Genomic DNA, 25981 nt, shown 5'->3' on the forward strand with positions numbered 1-25981 from the left:
AAATGAAACATTAAAAGCTTTTAATTTTTTCCTAAATCATTAAAAATACAATATTGTAGAAGTTATTAGTTTTATTATTATCGCATTGGCATCTGTCTATATGAAGTTGCCATCCGCTACCATCCCACGTAACTACAAAATTATTAGTGTACCAATATAATAATATACTTGTACATTTACCATTTCCAGTATTACGTTTTATGAAACAGGCAAAGAATATAAGATCCACTGTATATTCAAAGGACCAAAAACATCATATATACTACGATTATCCCGATCAGATACGCATTTCGCAATGCGTATGTTTTCATTTCTGGCGGGCGAAGGCGCCGAAACGAAACTCAACACTTGAAAACAACGAAAATCCCCTAAGGGCCTTAGCTCTCCAGAGATGTCTTCTTGTGGTTTCTTCTACTGTTACGAAGAGTGAAGTTGTGAACAGCATCAGGTGAGTTTTAAGACCAGGTGTATGCTTTTGTATTTTATATGATAAAACTTTATTGTAGTTGCGGCCTATAATAAGATTAGATTAGGACTATTTTGTATGAAGACCCTGCCTCCGTCAACGGTTCGCGGGACGAGTATTTCCCCCCTTATACAACCTGTATATTTAGATGGCAATAAATAATCCAGGACTAGTAAGTACAATTACCATACATTGTTTATTGAAGCTATGTGGTAAACTTTTGATAAACATCCCATTAGCATAGATTGTTAACTTAGACCGTATACCTATAGTGTAAACAACCGAGTGGACTAGCTGCGGACACCTTAACCGTGTTCGGACCCACCTTCAGGAAAAGTACTTTAACACGCCCTAACACAGAAGATGGGTACCAGTCATGAGTCTCATGTCTCTAGGTGTTGCTTCACGACCGTTGATCGTGACTGGTGCCCATACTCTTGGTATCCAGGACATGTTAAAGTACTTTTTCTGAAGGTGGTTCTAAGATGGTTAAGGTGGCCACAGCTAGTCTACTCGGTTGTTTATCGTAGGCTAAACCAGTCTGGGTGAAAATAGCAGCCTTTCTTCTGTGGGAGTCACTAGCCTAACTGTATGGGTACATAGCAAGTAATTGTGTTATGTAACTTGTGAACTTATGGGATCTGGTAGGCTGTACATTTAGGTGTGAATAATTAATCATAATAGTTCTTTTATTTATAATAAAGTAATACCATGTATTAGACTTGAAAAGACTTAAAAAGGACATAGTGCAAAAAATAGTATTCTAGACTTTTGTAAAAAGGCTCTATTATGGTTGTCTTATGTAGCCTATACCCTTGAGTGGTATTAACCTACCATAGGTTGCAGAATAACAAGGTAGAGTGGCAATCCCTTTTTCAAAGGAATATCCTGATATTAGCTTAAAAAAAGCGTGGCTGAATATCAAGCAAAATAGTCTTGGCTATTTAAAGAGAAAACCAGTTTGTAGGAGGGTTATAAGTTTGAGAGAAAACTTAACAAGATCTTTTATGACTAGCTTAATGTGGATTATATTATAATTATTAGCCTATGCCAGCTAAAACAATACTTTGGATTAAATAAATTACTTCCTAGACTAGATTCCTCTTCTTACATACTAGCCGCAGGGTGGCCAGACGTCCTGCTTTAGGAAGGACAGTCCTGTTTTTGAGCATTCTGTCCTCTGTCCTGCTTCACCTTAAGAAGGACTCTAATTTCTCCTGCTTTTTGGGTTTGTCTAAATAAAAATATTAATGCTAAAAATATAAACAAATACATATACGAAAACAGTGAGAACTGATGGGCAAAAGAACCATTTATTTTTTTTTTCATGAGGCCAATAATTTTATTAGTGGCTGTTGGCACAGTTAGCAACACTAGGCATGGAGCCGCAGTATAGCGCAGTATATATATATAATATAATATATATTATATGATATTATATATGTTATTAATATATATATATATAAATACAATATATATTATTGTATTTAGATATATAGCATGTATATATATATAATCTATATATATATCTAATATACTATTATTATTATATATATATATGTATGTATGTAATTATACATGTATGTATAATATGTATATATATATATATGGTAGATATATATTATATGTTATATAATAATGATATATATATATTATATAGTATAGAATATATATGTATATATATGAAGATAAATGTAATATTCTATATATATATACACATATATATATATATGTAGATATATTTCTATTTATAGATGTACATATAATATATGTATTAGTAATATATACTATATATGTCTATAGATATATTATATGTAGATATATATTAGTATATAATGATAGAGATATAATATCTATATATATATAGGATATATATATGGATATATATTACATGTATCTATTATATAATGTGATATAGATATATATATATATGTTAATATAGAATATTAGATGTACATATTTAATATATAAATTATGTATCTAGATTATATTATACATATCTAACATTATTAGTATATTATTTATGGATATTGGATAATAGATATATAGATATTATATATATATATATTAATAGATTATATATATATGGAGAATTATATATATATATAATATATATATATATATAAGAGATAGATATATATAGATATCTATATATATATATCTATATAGATATTATATATATAAATAATATATATTTTATATATATGTTATATGTAGTATATATATACATATATATATATATTATATACTATATTACAATTATTATATACTAGATGTATATGGTATTATGTATATTATAATGATATATATATATATATATATTATGTATATCTATTATATTAATATAATATCGATATTTAGTATATAATGTATATGTATCTATATATATATATATATTATATATAGATATATATGTATATGTATATATATACTATATATATATATATATTAATGTATATGTATTAATAATATATAGGTATATATATATGTATCTGTATATATGTATATGTTATATATATTTATTATTATATGGATCTATATATATGATATATTAATATATATATATTATACGTATATATATATGGTATATATATTATGTATATATATGATATGTATATCTCTTATATATGTATATATACATATGTATATCATATATATGTATATATATATATATGTATATATACATATGTATATCTATATGTATATAGACATATGTATATATATATGTTATATATAGGTATATATGATTATTATATATATATATATATATGTATATAATGTATATATATATATATATATATAGTATATAAATGTATATATATATAATATGTAGTCTATATATATATATTTATATATAATATAGCTATGTATGTAGTATATATATATATATATATATATTCTATATATGTGTATATATGTATAATATACATATATATATGATATATATATATATATGTATATATATATATATATATATATATATATATATATATATGTATATAGTATATATTATATATATATATATATATATATATATATAGGGATATATTATGTGATATATAATATATATATATATGTATATATATCTATAGGTCTATATATATTGTGTATATATAGATATATATATATATATATATGTATATATACATGTATATTATATATATGATATATATATATATAGATATAATATATATGTAGATATATATAATATAGAATAGATATATATATGTATATATATATATAGATATATGTATTATATATATAATATATATATATATATTATATATGATATATGTATATATATATAATATATTAATATATATATGTATAATATATAGATATATTATATTATAGATCTATATATATAAGATATATATGATTATATATGTAAATATATATATTATATCATATTATATATGTATATATATATGTGTATATTATAATATAGTGTATATATTATATATGGTATATTATTATATGTATATAATATAATGGGTATATATATATATATATATTATAATATATATATATATATATATATATTAGATATAATATATATAGGATATATATATAAATATATATTATATATATATATATATTATAATAATATAATATAATATATATATTATATATATATATATATAATAATATATATGTATTATATTATTATGGTATATATATGTGTGGATATATATGTATATATATGTGTGTAGATATAGGTGTGTATTAAATATGTATGTATTGTATATATGTGTGTTATTTATATTATATGGGTGTATATATATTATATAATATATATATATATATATATAGATATATAGGATTTAATATGTATATTATATATATGTGGTATATAATATATGTGTAATAATATATATGAGTATAATATTATTATAGATATAAGTATAAATATATATATATAACAGATAGATATACACAACATATATACAAATATATATATACCAAATATATTATAAACACATATATTATATACACACAATATATATATATATATGGAATACATAATATATTATTAGATATATATATATTATTATATACACACATTATACACCATACAATATATACACACATACATATATACACACAATATTATACAACAATATAATTTAACATATATATACACACAAGATATTTACACCAAACATATATATACACACATATATATACACCACATATATATAATATATATTACAATATGATATAACCATATATATATACATATAAATATATAATATATATATATATTATATATATTACACACATTCATACACAAATATAGATATACATATATATATATATATATAAACATATATTATATATATAAACATATAATATACTATACTCTATATATATAACATATATATATCATAACATATATATATATATTATATATTATATAATATGTGATTAATGTATATATATGTATGATATATGTAGTATGTATTATATATGTATGTTATATATGTATGTTATATATATATGTATAATTATGTAATATGTATATATATATTATATATGTATGTATATATATATATGTATGTATATATATATATATATGTATGCATATAATATATATGTATGTATATATATGTATGTATATATATATGTATGTATATATATATATATATATATTATATATATATATATATATATATATATATATATATATATATATGCATTTTATATTTCAACTCCTCAATAATCATGCTTAATTTATGTTAAATTGGTGTTGGCAAAAAAAAAAAAAAAAAAAAAATGAGTCCTTCTTTTTGGGAATTTGGAATGGCCACCCTAATACTAGGAGCTTCAATTCATTCTAGAGATGTATAACTTCAGTATTTGTAATAACTCTCTGCCATCATTTGTTTCATATTTCAATCACTATAGGCTACACAGAAATGAGATTAGTATGTGTATTTCATGCCCACTTGAATGCTGTGAGCAAAATTTTTAAAAATACTCAATCTGTCATTCTGGAAGAATCAGAAGTTTTAAAAGTAGTTATGTAAATAATGTGATAACTTTTAACTTTAACAATGGTAGATCCTAGGCCTGCTGAATTTTGCAAAATTGGGGAAGGTTTTTTTTATCTAAATCATTAAATCATATAATTATTAAATATATACTATATAAGTAGGATTGCATGTGGCTAAATCTGATCATTCCTAACTCTTAATACATTATAGTAAGATTTCTTATCATTGCATGCTTATGCTCTGAATCTCTCAATTTGAAACCACCTTTATGCTTTATTTTATTTTAAAGTTTATACCTTTCTTTGTTGTTTGTGATGCTCCATATGATCCGCTCTAATTCCACATCTCAACTTTTCATGCTGCTGTTCCTAATATACTATTTTCAGGACTGTCTTTATTTGCACACTAGTTACTACCTTTAAACCTCCCTATTCCTATTTCCATGCTATATAACTCAAAATTTTTGCCTTTCATAGTATGAATGTACTATTGTATGTGTGCAATGATTAGTGCTTGAATTCTGCAACTTCCTCGCAGGGATCTTATTATTTGTTCATCTGCATTCTAATGCATGATGTATCCATAAACTGTCCTGTCTAGTAAAATCCATAATTTTTTTTATGTAATATCAGTTACTCTTCCTACCAGTTGTTAGTGTTTGGCCTTCTAATTGTCACCCACTGTGAAATATTTTTTTTTCCTGGCAGTTTCTGCAATAAAACAATGCTTCACTTAAATAATATATATAGATTGGCATTTTTCTGTTTTCTCATCTAATTCATGCTTTCTAGTTCCCACCACACATGCTACTACAAAATTCTATTGTTAGAGTATTTCACCAAGGCTTAATTTTCAGGAACATCGGTGCTCCAGGCTATCCGCTTCATAGTTGCAGTTGATGGAAGATTCATCAACTCAGACTTGACTTCACTCGTGCTGCGATGGCTGTGGTTTTCGCAGCATTTGTCATATTTTTTATTTATTACCCATCAGAAGCTTCAATCACAATGGAATTTATGCAGAGGTAAGCTGTTGTAATAAGTTACTTGAGTTTTTTTTTTTTTTTTATTTAAGAATATCAGGGAAGTAATTTATATTTAAATGTCCATGTACTGTAACTTTGTAATATGTGTGGTGGTCAGCAGTTGTTTTACAATATTTTTACCATTATGTTCATATTTTGTCATTTTTACAGGTGTTTCTGAAAAATAAATGCAGAAAAAGGGACAAAAAATACCAGAACAAAGAAAAACGTGGCACACACCCATCGAAGAATATTAAAGTTCAATGAGCTTATGGAATAAGGAGTGAAAAAGCATTCACACTCTTCTGTATAAATAATTAATGTAAATTAAATTTTGTGTTAAAAAAGTTATAAATCTGTTTTTCAAGAATAAAGAGTTTTTGAAAGTTAATCTTCTCATTATTTTCTCCAATTGGATATATGACCTGCACAAGGAATTTTAGGTTACTATTTCAATTGTAACATAAAATGCAAAGAAATATTAACATTAAATTCAAAGAAATATTAGAAAAATCATGTACAAATCCCAAAAAGTTACTGTATACTCTATGTCAAATAAATTTACATAAATATGTTACATGTATAGGATTTGTTACCAATTTTAGTTTTTATCTGTTTTGATATTGTATGAGATGTAATTATAATTTTTACAAAAAATAAATTTAAAAACATGTATAAATGACTATTGGGTAAAATTTACAAATGTTTTATAAAATGTAGCCCCACAAGGAAGGTATGAAAAATGTTTTTAGGATTATTTTTTCTTAAATTAGCCACCCAAACGTTTGGCGGGTGGGGTTGTGTAGCGCAGTGATATACAGGGTGGGGCAAATCAAATGCCCGAGTTTTGATCGGCTATTAGGAAAAGCAAAACAATACTTACAGAATTATTTGTTTTATTCGAATCAGTATACAATGCTGTTTGTGTGATCACTTTTTGAAGATGGCATCAGGAAGATGGTGCCATCTGTTAGCGATGCATGGTTGAAGGCGATGTCTGAAGTTTTCGGCTGCTCTTCGCACATCTCGAGGAGTATTGTAGCGATTTCCTCCCGGATTCGCATCTTCAATTCTTGCAAACTTTGTGGCGAAAGTGAGATGAGCCGAGGAGCAGCTGAAAACTTAAGACATCGCCTTCAACAGTTCATCGCTACAGATGGCCACCATCTTCCTGATGCCATCTTCAAAAAGTGATCACACAAACTGCATTGTATACTGATTCGAATAAAACAACAAATAATTCTGTAAGTATTGTTTTACTTTTCCTAATAGCCTATCAAAACTCCGGGCATTGATTTGCCCCAGCCTGTATTATATGTATTTTCACCCGTATTTGAGAAAATCCCGTAAAAATATTAACCGTTAAATTATACGGTATGTTATGGGTTAACTTAACGGTAAAACCGTAAATTTTACGGTTAAAATTTTTTACGGTATTTTCTCAAATACGGGAGAAAATACGGTACATTAAAAATTACGGGACCCGTTTTTTTAACGGTAAATGCTTGGCAACATTACTGCCAGGATTTTTTACCGTTTTTTCAACGGAAAATTTTTTACAGTGTATATATATAAGTCTATCACATTACCGTGATTCATATACATATATCGAATTAGATATTAAAGGACATTTGTAGTTCGATATATATATATATTTATATATATATATATATATAGAAGTTAAGTATATCTTGGTTTAACCAGACTACTGAGTTGATTAACAGCTCTCCTAGGGCTGGCCCGAAGGATTACATGAATTTACGTGGCTAGGAACCGATTGGTTACCTAGCAATGGGACCTACAGCTTATTGTGGGATCCGAACCACATTATATCGAGAAATTAATCTCCAATCACCAGAAACAGATTTCTCTGATTCCACGTTGGGCAGAGCGGGGAATCGAACTCGGGGCTACCAAACCAAATCAGCAGGCGAGCACATAAACTACTCGTCCAGCGAAGAACTACATATATACGTAAACCTCCGACGATTTCCAGTCGATGTTCAAATCTATTAGGCTATCAAGAGAAGTAAAGTTAATGCCGACTCTGCCATACTTATATCCGTCGAGTTCGGGGATTTGTACTTAACGTCGGCATCAACTCATCCCTTCCATGACAGTCGATTTGTACGTTTGGAACTTGTAGGTATTTTATGAACCATTATCACATCCCCGTGACATATTACATGCCACACGAACATAAACACACACATTATATATATATATATATATATAATCATATTGGACTCACCCGGTTATAATCAGTAAAATACAAAAGAGCATAATACAAAACCTAAAACCTTAGCAGCTACATGTTGTTTTCATTTATAAAAAAAAACACTAATAACGAAGGAAGTGATCAACATAATGGAGGAGCAGAGTGATGAGGTTATCACAAGCTGTCAAGTACACGAGACTCATTTATGTTATCATTAGACAACTAAAGGGACTAATAAACTGTCATGCTCGTCTGTTTTCAATTAGAAGATACTGTATTAATAACTGGAAATTGTCAGGACAGGGACGCTTTCAGATTCATATATGTATTGGCTAATACACCTGCGATGATCTGACTAAGCCCATTAGCATACAAATAAAAAACAAGTAATGAATCTCATTATAGACACGAGATGAGCGTTTGAAAAGCTGAACAGCCCCTTTTTACTTAATTATAAAATTGTTTCAAAATAATTGCATGACTCATCGATTTGTTTACAAGGAAAAAAATTGATATGAATCAAACTTTTATTATTCAACATCAGAACGAACAACAGCCAAAAAAGACTAGTGATAGCTCTTTACAAGGTTTAGCAAACGAGTCTACCGTTTTCGACCCATGAAAAATTATGGCAAATCAGATTTTGCATTTGGAAAAAAATCGAGAAAAGCGGTACAGGTTAATCCAATCCATACACTGCAAGGGCTCAAAAACATTAGAAGTATGATGGCAAGCAGACATCATACTCCGCTGCATACAATCGTATTAGACTTGAACTGCAATGATGCAAGAGCATTTCGACATTCGTAATTTGTTTTATGGGCCAACCTTCCGAAACGCACAAACATTAAATTCGTTGGTACAGAATCCACGTATCCCCATCTGCGTGTGACTCCTAAATTCGAGGAGAAGGAATAGAGATGCAAGATGCAGAATTCCCCCATTCCCATCTTATCCATTCCCCTAACGCGGGGCCCCACGCCCAACCCTCCTCGTGGGCGGCCGTTTGAATGCAAATTCCACGTGCCTCAAGATGTACACGCCTCAGCCTCCTCTTTAAGAAAAGGGAATATGTTCCTGAGGATACATATACACTTTCCAAAGAGAAAAGTTCCCGTGCAAGAGCTCTTTCGCAGTGGCCATGCAGTGTTATGACGGTGAGCGTTTTAGCGAAACTAAGGTTGTTATGCAAAAATTGTGGCTTTAATTTTGCATAGGACTGCTGATGGCCTTTAAATGGGCTCAGAAATAAAGAACAAAGAAAAATGTGAGGGGGTATGGCTAAGGGGACTGGGAGTTTGGGTAGGGCAGTGCAAGGCGGCATTTACCACGCAAGCTCTTAACACCTTACAGCTTACACGAAGAAGGTTAAGGCAACAGGCCACTATGGCAATGCTTTTGGCTCATGCTTGCTCGCAAGCTTGCAGATATAATGAAAGGACTGTCCAATAAGCAAATCCTGTTGATATCAAAAGCAACAAGAATCCTCATTTCACATCTCTTCACTCTCTCTTCTCTCTCTCTCCTCTCTCTCTCCTCTCTATCTCTCTCTTCTCCTTCTCTCTCTCTCCTCTCTCTCTATTTCTTTATGGTCGTCCAAAGCTACGTCCTCTTTTTTTTTCATTTTCCTTAATGTTTATCCATTTTTTTTAACTTGTCAATTTATCTTAATCTCCATTGTAAGGCTTTCTTTCGTTTGGTAATTTCTTTTCACGTTTTTCAAATTTCACAAATTTCATCATTCCCAAAAAAGTGAGTAATTATCTTTTCAACTGTCATTCACTCTTTACCTTCGTTTCCATTGCTTATTCTCTCTCTCTCTCTCTCTCCAAGTTTGGCTCGGCTAACTTTTCAATGTTTATTCAGGTCTATATCACATTTCAGTAAGATATTAATGACAAAACTGGCGAAAAAGAGGGCTGAGTGCTCCAACAGTAAGTGAAAAGTTAAAGAAGTCAACAAATAATCCACCACTTTTTTTAGGCAAAACAATAAAATTATGTGAGATAAAAGAGATACGGCACTATACAATTACCACGTCTCACTAGCAATTCATTTGTGTGAATCTGGTTGAATAACAAGTCCACCGCCATGGCCATTAACCAAATCAAAAGTAAAGGTTAAAAGTAAAGTTTTGTCGTCAGAGACGGACGTCCAAATCAAGGAAAGGAAAAAACTAAGAAAAAAAAAAAAAAAAAAAAACTAAGTCATCAGATTCCACAGCTGCCTTGAGAGCCCTATCGTTACCATTTAATAAAGGATCAGACAGTTTCAATAACTATATTTACTAAAATATCCTAACATAGTCTCGCTTCAGCAAAACGATTCTATGTCAAAAAACGTGAAGAATGCATTGTATAAAAACTTCCGGTTGTTGAAGAGAGAAAGAAAGCATATGTATGAAAAATGCTTTTGGCTCATGCTTGCTCGCAAGTTTGCAGATATAATGAAAGGACTGTCCAATAAGCAAATCCTGTTGATATCAAAAGCAACAAGAATCCTCATTTCACATCTCTCTCTCTCTCTCTCTCTCTCTCTCTCTCTCTCTCTCTCTCTCTCTCTATTTCTTTATGGCGTCCAAAGCTACGTCCTCTTTTTTTTCAATTTTCCTTAATGTTTATCCATTTTTTTTAACTTGTCAATTTATCTTAATCTCCATTGTAAGGCTTTCTTTCGTTTGGTAATTTCTTTTCACGTTTTTCAAATTTCACAAATTTCATCATTCCCAAAAAAGTGAGTAATTATCTTTTCAACTGTCATTCACTCTTTACCTTCGTTTCCATTGCTTATTCTCTCTCTCTCTCTCTCTCTCCAAGTTTGGCTCGGCTAACTTTTCAATGTTTATTCAGGTCTATATCACATTTCAGTAAGGTATTAATGACAAAACTGGCGAAAAAGAGGGCTGAGTGCTCCAACAGTAAGTGAAAAGTTAAAGAAGTCAACAAATAATCCACCACTTTTTTTAGCCAAAACAATAAAATTATGTGAGATAAAAGAGATACGGCACTATACAATTACCACGTCTCACTAGCAATTCATTTGTGTGAATCTGGTTGAATAACAAGTCCACCGCCATGGCCATTAACCAAATCAAAAGTAAAGGTTAAAAGTAAAGTTTTGTCGTCAGAGACGACGTCCAAATCAAGGAAAGGAAAAACTAAGTCATCAGATTCCACAGCTGCCTTGAGAGCCCTATCGTTACCATTTAATAAAGGATCAGACAGTTTCAATAACTATATTACTAAATATGCCTAACATAGTCTCGCTTCAGCAAAACGATTCTATGTCAAAAACGTGAAGAATGCATTGTATAAAACTTCCGGTTGTTGAAGAGAGAAAGAAAGCATATGTATGAAAACTTTCCATATTAAACAACAATAATCTACCCTGAAAAACCCTCTTCAAAAGATGAATGAAAAATTTTGATTCAAGGTATGGTTACATACAGTAGTACTACCGTTTTTCCTATTAGCAACTAGCATGATGTATAAAAAATTACCATTGCCATGTTATTCTGAAGATAATAAAATGAATATGAAAGAGTGAAAAACAATAACTGAAGTGTCCTGTACCTATGTCGACTTGGAGAGAACGAGAACCACAAGCGAAACACTGTTAGTGGAAAGACACAACTCGTGTTGCATGAGGCTTGAAGAATGTCAGTGTGTTAAATTCTCAGACAAAACAGTTACAATTACAGTAGGAAGGGAAGAGCAAAGGATGGAGGGAAAACTAAGGTGAAAATCTTATAACTTATATGGGGTGAAGGAATTAATAATGCAGTACCCCTGAAATACTTGTCAGGCAAAGGTTACGTATGAAAAACTAGACATGTGACACTTTAAAATGGAAAGAATTTGGTATCAATTGGAAGTCTCAAATAAATATGTCAGAAAATTTAATAGAAATATCTATATAAATTATTATTTTTATATGAACACGTTAATGAATCAGGCAGAGAAATGGGGATCCGGAAGCAAGATAAATTCTCTAAATATCTAATACCAGCATACTGAATCCAAGCGGCCACAAAAAATAGGATATATATGAACTAGAGATGTCACAGAGCAAGTATTACCCGCATTTCCCCAAAAATGGAAGAAAAAAAAAAAAAAATAAACCCTTGATTCTGAAGAACCAATGGGAGACGGAGAGCATATGGGTATACAGCCGTAGACAGGGTGAAACGAAGAGGAATATAGAGCCTGTGGCAACTTGACGGAGGCTAAGAGTGGTGGCAGGGGGGTGTGTGGAGTTGACGGAGATGGAAGAACCTCATTAAAGCAGGCTACCCCGTAAATAAGGACAATGGGAGGGAAGAGGTAAGACTAATACGGAGAAACTAGACAATAGGTACAGCCATTATGAAGGAAGGAGCTGCAAAGGGAGAAAAAAGGTAATGGAAGGAAATATATTATTATTCATCCATTTCCAAAATAAGAAAAATACGTTCGTCTTATATATTGAACCTATAAAAATGAGATTCCGAAATTCAAGCTCTGTAAGCTATTTAAAGGGAAGTTATACAGTAAAACCTAAGCAAGTTCCACAAATACTTCAGTAGCTGTCCTGAAGGAATATATTATTATTGATGGTATAACGTATTTTATCGGCGTAGAAGACTAGAATATTTCCTTATGAAAAGTATAAAAATATTACCCATGTCGAATGTATTCGTAGTACACATGCTTTATTGATGAATAGGGAAGTCGACAAATTAACAAGAGAAACTGAAAATACAATATCTAAACAATGATAAACAGCATTATCGGTAAAAATCAAAGTGAAAATTAAACAAATATACATTACCCTGCTCTCGAATGGTCAAGTGTTTTTATAACAAATGCTATGTTTAAGGGAAGAGAGAGAGAGAGAGAGAGAGAGAGAGAGAGAGAGAGAGAGAGAGAGAGAGAGAGAGAGAGAGAGAGAGAGAGAGAAGGCATTTAGGCAACAAAATCTAAGCTAGATATGATAGCCTATACTTACAAACAAAAACAAATGGGAATAATGCAGCTGGATTATTCTTTTTTATTTCACCTACAACACAATTTATTTTATGAGAACAGTTTTTTTTTTTTCAAAATAGTTTTTTTCATAGAAATAGTTTGTTCTTCTTAATAGTATGGTGTGCCTGAGGGGCCGTTGCGTCTAATATGCTCATAATCACACTATCTGAAGATTTGACTCGAAACAATTTCTATCGAATCTATACAAATCTTCATCATCATAACTAACTTTGAAACAAATGTTTGAAGGGTAGAATCTTAAAACCAAAATTTCCATTCCCTATTAATCTTGTAAATAACTTACTTCCAATACTCCCTGAAATGATTAAATCTTAGAAATACGAAATAAATTACGTAGCTGACGTAAATGCTAACATAACGGAAAGGTCACGCCTGCAGATCGTATCGTTAACCATCTATGCACATGAAATCTGTTCAAAAGTTTGTAAATTGATTAGAGAAATGAAAGTTATGGGCCTCCTCCAAAATTCGAGCATGCTGAGTTTACTTTGCAATTTTATACGAATGAACTCACAACATTACAAAGAAAATCTTCGCTGCATACGAATTTTTTGTTCGACTGTATTAGGTATGTTAGTTATATAGAATATCTACAACCTAAATTTAGAATGACCTTAGTAGAGAGGAGAGAGAGAGAGAGAAAGAGAGAGAGAGAAAAAATGACTGCCTTCACACAGAAAATTCTTCATCTAAAATACATTACACTATATATATATATATATATATATAATATATATATATATATATATATATATATATATATATATATCGGCGAGGCTTTCGCTTACTGTTGTTTCAAGCTGTGAATTCTGTAACCAAAATTCGTAACCAGAACGTTAAAGCTGACATCTGTACCTAAACTAACATAAGCTAAATATCCTCTTTTAAACACGCTATGCCACTCACTTCGCATTCAAGAAATCCCCTCTCGCGTTTAACACGTCCAGCCATATCTAACTTTACAACGGAGTTTTCCTTTACCTTCGCTGAATATAAACATTGCCTATTTCTAAAATCATTAGCCATGGGAAATTGTCATTTGGCCTAAACCTGACTTAACCATGTTCAAATGGTCTTGGCAACTCTTCTCCACATCAACTAACGAGGTCCCTTGTTCATGGTTTATATATTAACATAAAATTCTGCCCTCTGTAAACCGAGAGCTGAATAAAAGATCTAGAAACTTCTGTGTACCCTCTGAGGAATGATAAAAGATCTGGGTTGTTAGTAAATAAAATAACACGTGTTTTTACTTTTGAAAAAACTTGACGCTTTTTTTCGCGCTCAATTCTGAACTAAATATGCCTTGAGAGTGGCCGAATAAAATGTTTTAATTTTCGCTTAACTTTAGTATACCTATACAATAAGGAAGAGGCATGGAAAATTGCGCTTATCTTGCTACATCAAATCGGTGAATATTATCAAGTAGGTCATTACACTGCAAATTATAACAGACTGTTTTGATGCAAAAATGAAAACCACTTCCTGGTTATAAAATTCTCTATCCGGAATTAACCGAATAAAAACAAATGTTAAAGATAAAAGTGTCTTTATTCACTAAAAGCATTTACGTCTTGCCTGAGTCAAAGGAAATGACAGATCCGACAAGAAAAACAAAATACACTTTGGTAAAACCTTGCATCTGAATACATGCCCTTCTGTTTTCCTGAAAAAAGAAAAAAGGTTTCATTCGTGTCGCTTCTCTTTGCAGCAAAAATCAAGTCTGGCAGATTCTCCCACACGTTTTTATTTTCCTGTTCTTCTTCTTCTTCTTCTTCTTCTTCTTCTTTTCTTCTTCTTCTTCTTCAGTAATACATTCGATGGACTGCAACGCTTCTACTGAGCTTCCCAAAAACTCGGGCATAACTTAGCTCACTTTTGTTTGCATTTGAATACGTTCGCTTGTGCTCAACTTAACTCGGAATACGTTTGCTTACGCTGGCAAACTGTTTGCATGGTAAAAAATGCTTTCGTTAACTCTGAACACACGGGGAGACATTAGCCTAACTTGGTATATATGAGGCTGACTGAATACTTATTTGGCAAGGCGCCGTTTAATGACTTGACATGCATCTCGTTCGCTTACCTTGGATTGAGTTATGCTGTTTATCCGAACCAATGTTGATCGAGGTGCAACGCTTTCCGTTTCATGTAAGACAGTTTGGAATTATTTTAGTCGTCGCGCAAGTAACGACAGCTACATAACTTGTAATAATAATTTTAATGGCATGTGGCAATACATCATATAGTTTATGACAATGGTTCACTTAAAACTTGAAACTGAATAGTAGTTTCGAAATATTTCACCTATTGCCAAATAGGGGAATCAAATAATACAATGTAAAAACTGTTACAGCTCCACTGGGCTGAATTTACAACCTTCTCTAGCAAACGTTTTTTTTAAAGAAATTACAAGACTTTTATTTTAAAACGAAAGTCGTGAGGTTTTACTTTTAAAAATGGTAAAAATCAAGATTCAGTGTGTGCCGACTTAGTTACACATCATAGCAAAAAGGACATAGTAGTCTTGAACATACGAATGTTTGGCTCCATAGCACTACAGAAGATATTCTTAACTCCTCCTTTCAAGGTTTACGTCTGGCCAGGAAAATACTTAAGCTTAAGTGGACATAGCAGGGCTTCCTACTTGTCTAGAGGATCGATTGAAGACAGAGAAAGGCTACGACACCACCTCTCTTGGAGAACTTAAATTGTTACCCAAAATATACGCAGTCAAGTGCCTAACTGATGACAGAAGTAAACTCATACGTTCGTCAAGTTTCTTCTGAAGTATAACGGGAGCATCAGAAGACAGAGCAGAGGGAGCGAGAGGAATCATACCTATCAAGCAAAGGATAAAGCCGAGGACCTGCGCTGGCTGGACGTAACTATCCTTGTTTACTTAATCTATTGGCTTCTCGCATCTTCTGCTACTTTACAAAATTATTCATCTTCTCTTGAAACCACTTCTTCCATTCTTCTCAGTGAGAAGAATAATTGCCCTCATCCTGCAGGTAACACATGTCGTGTGACCATCATGCCCAACCGAATACATTTATTTCACACAAAATTCATTTCTATAGAACAATGCTTCTATCTCTGCTTACTGTAGATGGCATAATGGAAAACAGAAAGCAAGCACAACACCATGTAGGAGAAAATCAGCCAATATATAAACGAAATTAATAGAGCCAGTTTACACCATTTGAACAACGGACACTGCAGGAAGAATTCTGACAAGATCATAAACATTCCAATGCCACCTGGTGGAAAATAAGTAATTACAGACAGTCCATCTGGGTTAGCCAAGTGTTATTCTTTTGTTTACTTTGAGTGCCGATAGGGCCTAACTGAGCAATGGCGTAAGCTAACTTTGACAGTAACTATTATTCACGGCTTTTCTTAAAACAGCGGTAAGATTCACCGCCGAACAACAAAGACTCGAAGTAAAATTATGTGGACCGTGACCGCAGAGTTTGTGCGACTGGCGATTTCTTCAAATTTTCATAATTCGAAGATTATACTGGAACTGCAAAACACGACACTTGGTTAGTGTATACTCGATAAAAATTAACGTAAAAGAGATATTATTTTCATGACTAATATTACAGGAATTCGTAGTAAGAAAATTAACAGCAAGTCTTACTTATGAAACATATATTATATATATATATATATATATATATAAATATATATATATATATATATAAATATATATAAAGGTTTTTTTTGCCACGAAGGAAAAAAATGAAAAAAACGAGTTGGCCGAGTACTTTCGGTCATTTTCGAACCCATTATTGTTAACTCTCCAGCTTTCGTATTTCAGTAACATAGGAAAGCCAGTAAACATTTGATAAAAATAATAAATCCTTTATAGACTTTTAAAGCGTGTGTTGCAGTTAGGTTGCTAACGAAGCTTTTATTTCCAAGAAAAAAAAATAGGTTGTACATAAAGATTCTTTATGTACAACCTATTTTTTTTCTTGGAAATAAAGCTTCGTTAGCAACCTAACTGCAACACACGCTTTAAAAGTCTATAAGGATTTATTAAATTTTTATCAATGTTACTGGCTTTCTTATGTTACTGAAATACTGAAAGCTGGAGAGTTAACAATAATGATAATAACCACCATTACGATATATGAGTATGACTTCAGAGATTTCCATGACCAACTTTGACGCAATCTAAAATGAAACCCAACTTCTATCACGCTTCCTCCCAGTCTGATGAAGTTTGATCGGTCTCAACTTCAATTTCAAAAACTTTCAAGGCCCTCTCTTCAGACCCTAACGTACAAATATGAATTAAAAATGAACGAGAACCCATATAAATGAAGGTGGGCATTCTGATGCTGTAAACCCATCAAGCATAATCAATCCAACCCCTTCCCTTAAAAGTTACTGTATCCAGACCACGACCTCTTCCAAAAATCGAGTCACTTATTATCAGTCACAAGATTTAACTTTAGTCAAATTTCCATAAAACTCCACGCATAGATATATATATATATATATATATATATATATAATATATATATATATATATATATGGGTGGAGTCCGTTCGAAAGATGTGTACACAAGGTGCAAACATTCCCGTCTCCCATATATATATATATATATATATATATATATATATATATATATATATATATATATATATATGCACACACACACACACACACAAATATATATATATATATATATATATATATATATATATATATATATATATATATATATATATATATATATATATATATATATAGTATATTATATATATATATATATATATATATATATATATATATATATATCACACATATCCACAGGTGAAAAATAATAGACAGGGTGTAGGTCCTGACCGGTTTCAGCTTTATTTTCAAGCCATTAACAAAGGACTGCTACTACTATTAGAATTCACAAATCTATATACTACAGAGACAGTACTGATGAACATACACACAACCGTTTGAGACTGCAGATCCACCCACAGGCAGGTGTCAAGGTAGGATGCAGTCTCGAACGGTTGTGTGTATGTTCGTCAGTACTGTCTCTGTAGTATATATATTTGTGAATTCTAATACTATGTATCAGTCCTTTGTCAATGGCTTGAAAATAAAGCCGAACCGGTCAGGACCTACACCTTGTGTATTATTTTTCACCTGTGGATATGTGTGATAAACGAATCACGTGCTAAAGTGAATATAATCATATATATATAATATATATATATATATATTATATATATATATATAATATATATATATATATTGGTGATCCTGCAAACAGTTTAATAAACGAAAATACAAAGTAGCAAAAACTAAGTTAAATCATGCCCTCCTTGCCGGAGATAATAACCAGGTTGTCATTAATTTCTGGAACCTAGTGGAAGCTGAAAATTACTGGAAGACCTTCAAACTAATACAATAACCAGTGCAGTCAGTAAGTGACGTTAAATTCACATGATATACAAGATGCTATCAACATAAAAAGATGAAATCAACACAAGCAAAATATTAATGGAGTATCTATTTCTACTCGCAAAACGAAGGCAAAGATGTCTAGTACTATTTAACACTAAATATAAACAGCTTATAAATAAATCCTATGCAAAAGCGTAAAAAATTTATGAGCGCATCTTCATTATAATAGATTCGTTGAAAGGTCAACAGAGTCAAATCTCCATCAATATTAGCAAAAATGAATGTAAGCGCAAGCACCGAGATTCATTACATCCGTTCGAAAGATGTGTACACAAGGTGCAAATAATTCCCGTCTTCCAAAGAAGTCCGACATATGTGAACCAAAGATTATTGTAAATCACTTTCATAATCATATCAGAAATGAAAGAATAAAAATTTGTATTTTTTTTAACTTATGTATGCTGAAACCACTGAGGATGTCTTTAAATCACCTTTCATCCCATCATATAGAAAATGAAGAATAAATTTGTATTTTTCACTACTTATGCTGAACCACTGAGGATGTCTCTAAATCACCTTTTATCCCTCGAGTCCATTACCACAGAAGAATTTGGCATCTTTATATATGTTTTGTACTTGTTTTTTTTTTCTTTCTTTTTTTACACAAACTGTATCGAAATTGATTTACGTTGGGGGTGGAGGTATGGGCATATTTTATCAATAGGTTTCGAAATGGCTGGTTCTTATGAAAAATGTAAATGACTTTCATTGTAAAAAAAAAAACGTTATTGGACAAAGGTAATTTAATCTAAATATTCTGCTTCTTTTACATCATAATTGGGCTTTAGGGATGGAACACGGAATTTATACCAAAGGCAAAGCGCTAGGACCTATGAGGTCATTCAGCTCTGAAAGAGAAATTGAGAGTGGAAAGGTTTGAAAGATGTAACAGGAGGAAAACCTCACAGCTGCACTATGAAACAATTGTTAGGAGAGAGTGGAGAGTCAGATGGATTTAAAATTTATACCATCCAAAAAATAATTGATATCGACACTTTCTCAGTCACAAATGTGGCATTTAAGATCAGAGATTTTTAAGTTAGAATGTCAACACCTTTATTACGGGATTTCGAAGAGGAAAGCATCAGTCTGTTGAGGCCACTCTGTACTGATAAAAAAAATATGAGAATGTTTGTGTGTGTATAAGGGGGTGGGTGACCCTTAGAAGAGGTAGACCCACGTCTGAAACTAAGTGTGCGTACGCCTACACCCTAAATATCACTTCTATAAAGAGTATTCTGAATACAAAACCTCGAATTCCCACTGATACAAAACCTCGAATTCCCACTGATCAGTCTTCTTTTGGATCAAGATCCCGGTATCCAGTCAACTGCTAGATTTGTAGATATTTTTCTGGTGAACGCGTGGTTATCGATAGATCTAGTTCCCAAAATAATTATCGAAATCCAATCAAATGACTTCCATGAATACTTTTTTGAAAAATGTTTGCTTCCAGGAAGACACTGTTCAGAGTTGCAGGCAATGAAATTTACCTGGTCATTTTTTATAAAGAGCAATTTGTATGAAATCATACGTCAAAAAATTTTCATGCAAATATTAATCTGAACTGCAGTTTCCGATCCACATACATATTTCAGTGAATTCAGTATTCAAGGATGAATATATTCTCTCGATAAATGCAATATTTAGAGATAGAGATACTAATTTCCAAAGAAAAATTTCCGCTATCAAAATAGTTCATTTCCTAACACAGCCTATAAAAAAACAGTTCCAACAACAATTAATAACAGGTGGAAGATTTCAATATCAAAACATGCAATTCCAAGAAAAGCTATTCCCAACTGAAGTTCTCGATATCCAAATATCTTCTCTCATGAATAGTGTTTTGGGCTGAGAAATTACGAGCGACATTCCTTGAACACTTTATAAACTTGGCTAAAAGTCTCTCCAGAAACTTTCGAGTGCTCTTTACAAGAGGCAAGAATTTCACTTCTGAGCATCTTCTTCAGTTTTATGTAAGACGAGCCAGACTTTATAGCAACGTTTTTATTTAAAAATTTTTTTAGTACACGAACTCATTTTCTTCTACCATTCCACTTCTAAACGAAAAATAAGTCATCATTTTTATCCGGGTCATTTGTAATGCACGGAAACTTGAGAAATCACTCTGTCTTATTTTTAAAACATACCTAGGATGAATCGTCAATGAGTGGCTGACATTACTGGGGTATAAAATTTTCACTCCATTCTCTACACTGAACTACGAATTCTGCAAAGCCCTTTAACCAATTCACTGCACTCATGATATATAAAAAAATTAACATCATTTCATTTCCTTGAAATAAATTTCAATCTTTGTAGCATCATCCTTTTGCATATATATTTTCATAATTAGTCTATATTGCATATATATATATATATATATATATATATATATATATATATATATAGAGAGGAGAGAGAGAGAGAAGAGGAAGAGGGGAGGAGAGAGACGAGAGGAGAGAGACGAGAGAGAGAGAGAGAGAGAGGTAGGATAATATATAAATACATATATATATATATATATATATGTGTGTGGTGTGTGTGTGTGTGTGTGTGTGTGCGTGTGCGCGCGCGTGTGTGTATGTATGCTGTAGTGACAATGGGTCATAATGATGTTAAAGAACGAACAGAGTAAATATATGGATGTGTAGTCATGTTTATGTGGTTCGTGAAATAATTTAATTGAAATCCTTCATTAAACTGATGCAACTATTCTGATTTGTATGAAAACCCTCTAATATTGCTAACAAGCAGCTAAATACGCAGCGGAGAAAATGAAGAAATGCTTACTACGTAATTCAAGCTAACATCTGCAGTAACGTAAACGTTAACAATCGTTTAATAATTAAACTTAAAACAGTAAAATAAGAAGGTAAAATGCGATGTCCAAGGACACCAAAAACTCAGAACAGAATAAAAGGCTAAATCTATTATTAGCCAACCATCCAGCTCGCTTAAATAAAGCAGCAAACGAACACATCAGCTCTACTTCCCAACGAATACAATAGAAGAGGAATCTAAATAATAACTGCTACTCTCCGCCTTAAAATCGTTGATAGGTTCATCCGCAAAGAAAGAATAATCTATTTTGATAACCAATTCTTACTGGCTTTTAGACTTAGGTTCATTAATTAAAAATTCTTACCTTAAATGCCTTTAGTTGAACCGATGAAATTTCACACTCTCTTGGATTTAATTAACCAAATGGTATATAGGGATCATTTGAACGCCACCACACACACGCGCGCGCGCGCGCACACACACACACACACACACACTTACCAGTCTATATTGGAAAAATTCGAAACCTAAAGTAAAAAGCGATCTACTTTTCCGTTATTCTCAAATGCTATGGAAGTTTGCCTCACTGGAAGTTTATACTTGATTCATTTGTTAAATTAGATGTGATGGTGACTTTTTCTTCGTGGAAGGGTTGGTACCGGAAGGCTACTCTCTTCCGGTTCGCAGTCTCTATGGTTGAGGTGACATGCCCAAACTTATTTTATCCCCCTCCTGTGCTGCTGCCCATTCTCTGCCTGGCCGATTGGTAAGAGCCAGATCGGGATCGATTCACAGACCTTGGGAACGTGAGCTCAGTGCTCTACTATAGTCCTCAAAAGACTGCAGAAAGGTAGAAACTAAGTCTGTCTTTAATAAAGAGCATGTGCTCTTCCGAGTGCGGCAGATTCTTCCCAGGGCAACTCATTTAAATCTGAAATGTGCTTTCTTAAGTAATGTCTTGTTCGTAACTAGGTAAACCACGCGTACTTATCTTGAAATGGACGAGGGTGTATTCAAGGGCTTCCCGATTAATAACCAATCTAGATATTACTACAGATTTATATTTACTTCAAATTTATCTTGATTTTGCTGTAATGTCATTTAATGAACCCAAGGCAGCTCTAACCGCTGGACTGCAAAGACCTTTGCATACATAAATGCATACATACGTTGTATGCATTAATGTATATATACATATATATATACATACATACATACATACAAACATACATACATACACACACACACACACACACACACATATATATATATATATATATATATATATATATATATATATATATATTATTGTGTGCGCGCTCGCACGTGAATGTGTGGTGTGTGAACCAGTGGAAAAACAAATCTACGCTCACATTGCACCCAAGCTCCTGCATTTGCACTTCAGAAGATAATTATGAGTTTCCTTCAGCTGTCCAACTGAAACTCTGTGAAAGGCAGAGTGGAGGCGAAAGTGGTAGAGGGGATGACAAATCGTGGCAGTGAGCTCAATAGGATACCGTCGTAAGTTCGCCGAATGAATTTCTGCCAGTAGACTAGTTTCAAAATTCGTTGCGAATTCGGTTGCGCAATCAAAAGCTTTTGTCAACTATGAATCACTCGACAGGAACCAAATTATGAAAACCAAAAAAGTAACAAAGATTCAGGAAACAAAGGTCTAATTCCATGCGTACAAGAATTTCGAAAAGCAGAAATAACTGAATCAGTTCTTAACATATTTGCTCCGGGCTTCAGCACCCATTAGTATGCACTATAATGAACATTTATAACCTACTATGAAATTTCTTTCTATAAAGTTTTCTATATATAACAATGATCGTATCATATGCTATTGGACTGGAGTAAGATAGCGAGACTAATTATGGAGGAAAGATGAAGACATTTATAAATACAAGTGAAACGGGAAGAATTCTATGAGATTACTCTCTTGGTCATATATATCAAATAAAATATTCGAAGTGAGTCTCGGAAAAAAACTCTGTGAATGTAAACAACGCGCCCTTTACAGAATAAAATCCCATGATTATGAAAAACAACAAGAATATTATAAAAAAAGTTTCCTTCCAAAAGCAGCAATGAAAGGGCAGGCAGTGGAAATTCTTCCTATTACTGTCTGCATTTATGAGAGAGAGAGAGAGAGAGAGAGAGAGAGAGAGAGAGACCCAAGTTCAAAATTAATTGATACCGAAACAGAAGTAAAAAAGGAAATAAGGTAATACCCATATCCATTATTGTTCTTCAACATTATTAATACTCTTCTGATAAAATAGAAAATAAAAGACATAAACACACAGGCAGTCTAATTCCGGACAGTTTTCGCCTTCCTAGATGCGGTACGATCATTCCGCCCCGCGACCCAAAGTGCCACCGGGCTTTGGCTGGCGGACGTGAGAGACGCTGCCAGTGTGTGCCTGGCAAGCTGTGGTGTCAGTTGGTACTCGTGAATTGTGTTTCACGGAGAAGGCGAGCCCGCCTGGTTTAAAGTACATAGTGATGACATGATTCTTTTAAAGACGCTGCAATGACAGAATGCACTTGACACTCGGTGCGAGATTGACATAGCGCCTGATTTCTTCCTCTAGAGAAAATAACAAAGTGAGTTTTCAGTTTCTTATATCTTTCTTTCAACAGAGTCCTTTCTTTAAGTGTTTGAAATGCACATTTTCCGCGTAAATTTGGTCACCGAAAGTTCCGGAGATAAAGTTCAACACGATTTCCTGCTTAATGTTGCAGTCATGTGAGATGAAAATCCACTGTGTTTGAATGTTATTTAATGTTTACTGGTTTTCGAAAACTTTTTATTAATAGGCCTTAAATTTCAGAGGGAAATATTTTCATCGCTGTTCCTCATAATCATAGTGCTTCATAGCCATACGATTCAAACATTTATACATGAGCTTTTATGGCATAAATATAACATACAAATTAGTATAATCATACTTGAACACGCAGATCTCATATACCGATCGAATCACATATTTACAGTTATATTTCTTACAAGAACAACAATTTGCAAACCAAAATTCACTTTATAGATCTATCACAAGAAAAATGAACAGAGATATTTAGAAACTGGTTATAACGACCATCACCCTATAATGGTAATTCTTTTTCTATTTTAGGGGGAGATGAACATCAATGAAATTGTGAAAATATTATCATTAGAAATAAAATATAACGAATTGGTTTTTTAGCAGTCATCTTTTATGATAATTTTCACTTCTCACTCTCTCGTTCTCTTTCTCTTACACACACCCACCCACATACATGTATATGTTCATATACATACTTCTCTCTCTCTCTCTCTCTCTCTCTCTCTCTCTCTCTCTCTCTCTCTCTCTCTCTCTCCCCTATATATACATACATATATATGTGTGTGTGTGCATAAAATGAAACCTAATAACCTACTGTAGATCATTCCCTGTTTTGAGATTTCCCAATGTTGTAATCAGGGTAGCAACTTCATGCTCGCGTTTACCATATCTGATACGAAAAGTGTAACGTCGTTAAAATCCGATAAAATGCATTTGTGTGTGTGTACATATACAAATATATATACATCGTTTAAAACTGAGCAAACGGAAAAACGGAAATGCACATATAAGGATTTTATTTTTTGAGCGTGATGGAACGACATGCCGTTTCCGATTTTTTTTTTTTTTAAGTGAAGCTAGATGGGAAGAATTTTAACATTTCGTGATTCATTTCAGCAGCCTTCAGTAACACAATAGTCAAATTCAAATATTTCATAGTTTTAAATGTTGAAAAACCGTAATTCCACAATGATTTTAGTTCAGATCTAAAAGTTTTGCGCTTTGAAGAGCAGAACCAAGGGCTAAAAAGTGTCAGGGGAGATCTTATTTAAATATATTCTTGATTAGTGTGCTGGGACACAGCTTTCCTTAAATATGATATAATTCTTACGCCGATACATGCATACGTACTTACAAACACCACACACA

At 32.0% G+C, this 25981-nt stretch overlaps 1 protein-coding gene and 1 long non-coding RNA gene across 2 annotated transcripts in view; both read left to right on the forward strand.

Annotated features, from left to right (window-relative positions):
* Positions 1-294: 294 nt before the first annotated feature.
* LOC135197603 (uncharacterized) lies at positions 295-6800 on the forward strand. Its single transcript, XR_010310626.1, has 3 exons — positions 295-448; positions 6320-6487; positions 6659-6800. It is a non-coding gene; the product is annotated as an uncharacterized LOC135197603 (long non-coding RNA).
* Positions 6801-24430: 17630 nt separating this feature from the next.
* Positions 24431-25981, forward strand: part of LOC135198043 (uncharacterized) — a 211517-nt gene continuing 209966 nt past the window's right edge. The window contains exon 1 of the mRNA XM_064225423.1: positions 24431-24614. The gene's annotated coding sequence lies outside the window, so the exon portion shown is untranslated. The remainder of the gene's footprint in view (positions 24615-25981) is intronic.

The sequence above is a fragment of the Macrobrachium nipponense genome, chromosome 21 (genome assembly GCF_015104395.2).
Source record: "Macrobrachium nipponense isolate FS-2020 chromosome 21, ASM1510439v2, whole genome shotgun sequence".
Lineage (NCBI taxonomy): Eukaryota > Metazoa > Arthropoda > Malacostraca > Decapoda > Palaemonidae > Macrobrachium > Macrobrachium nipponense.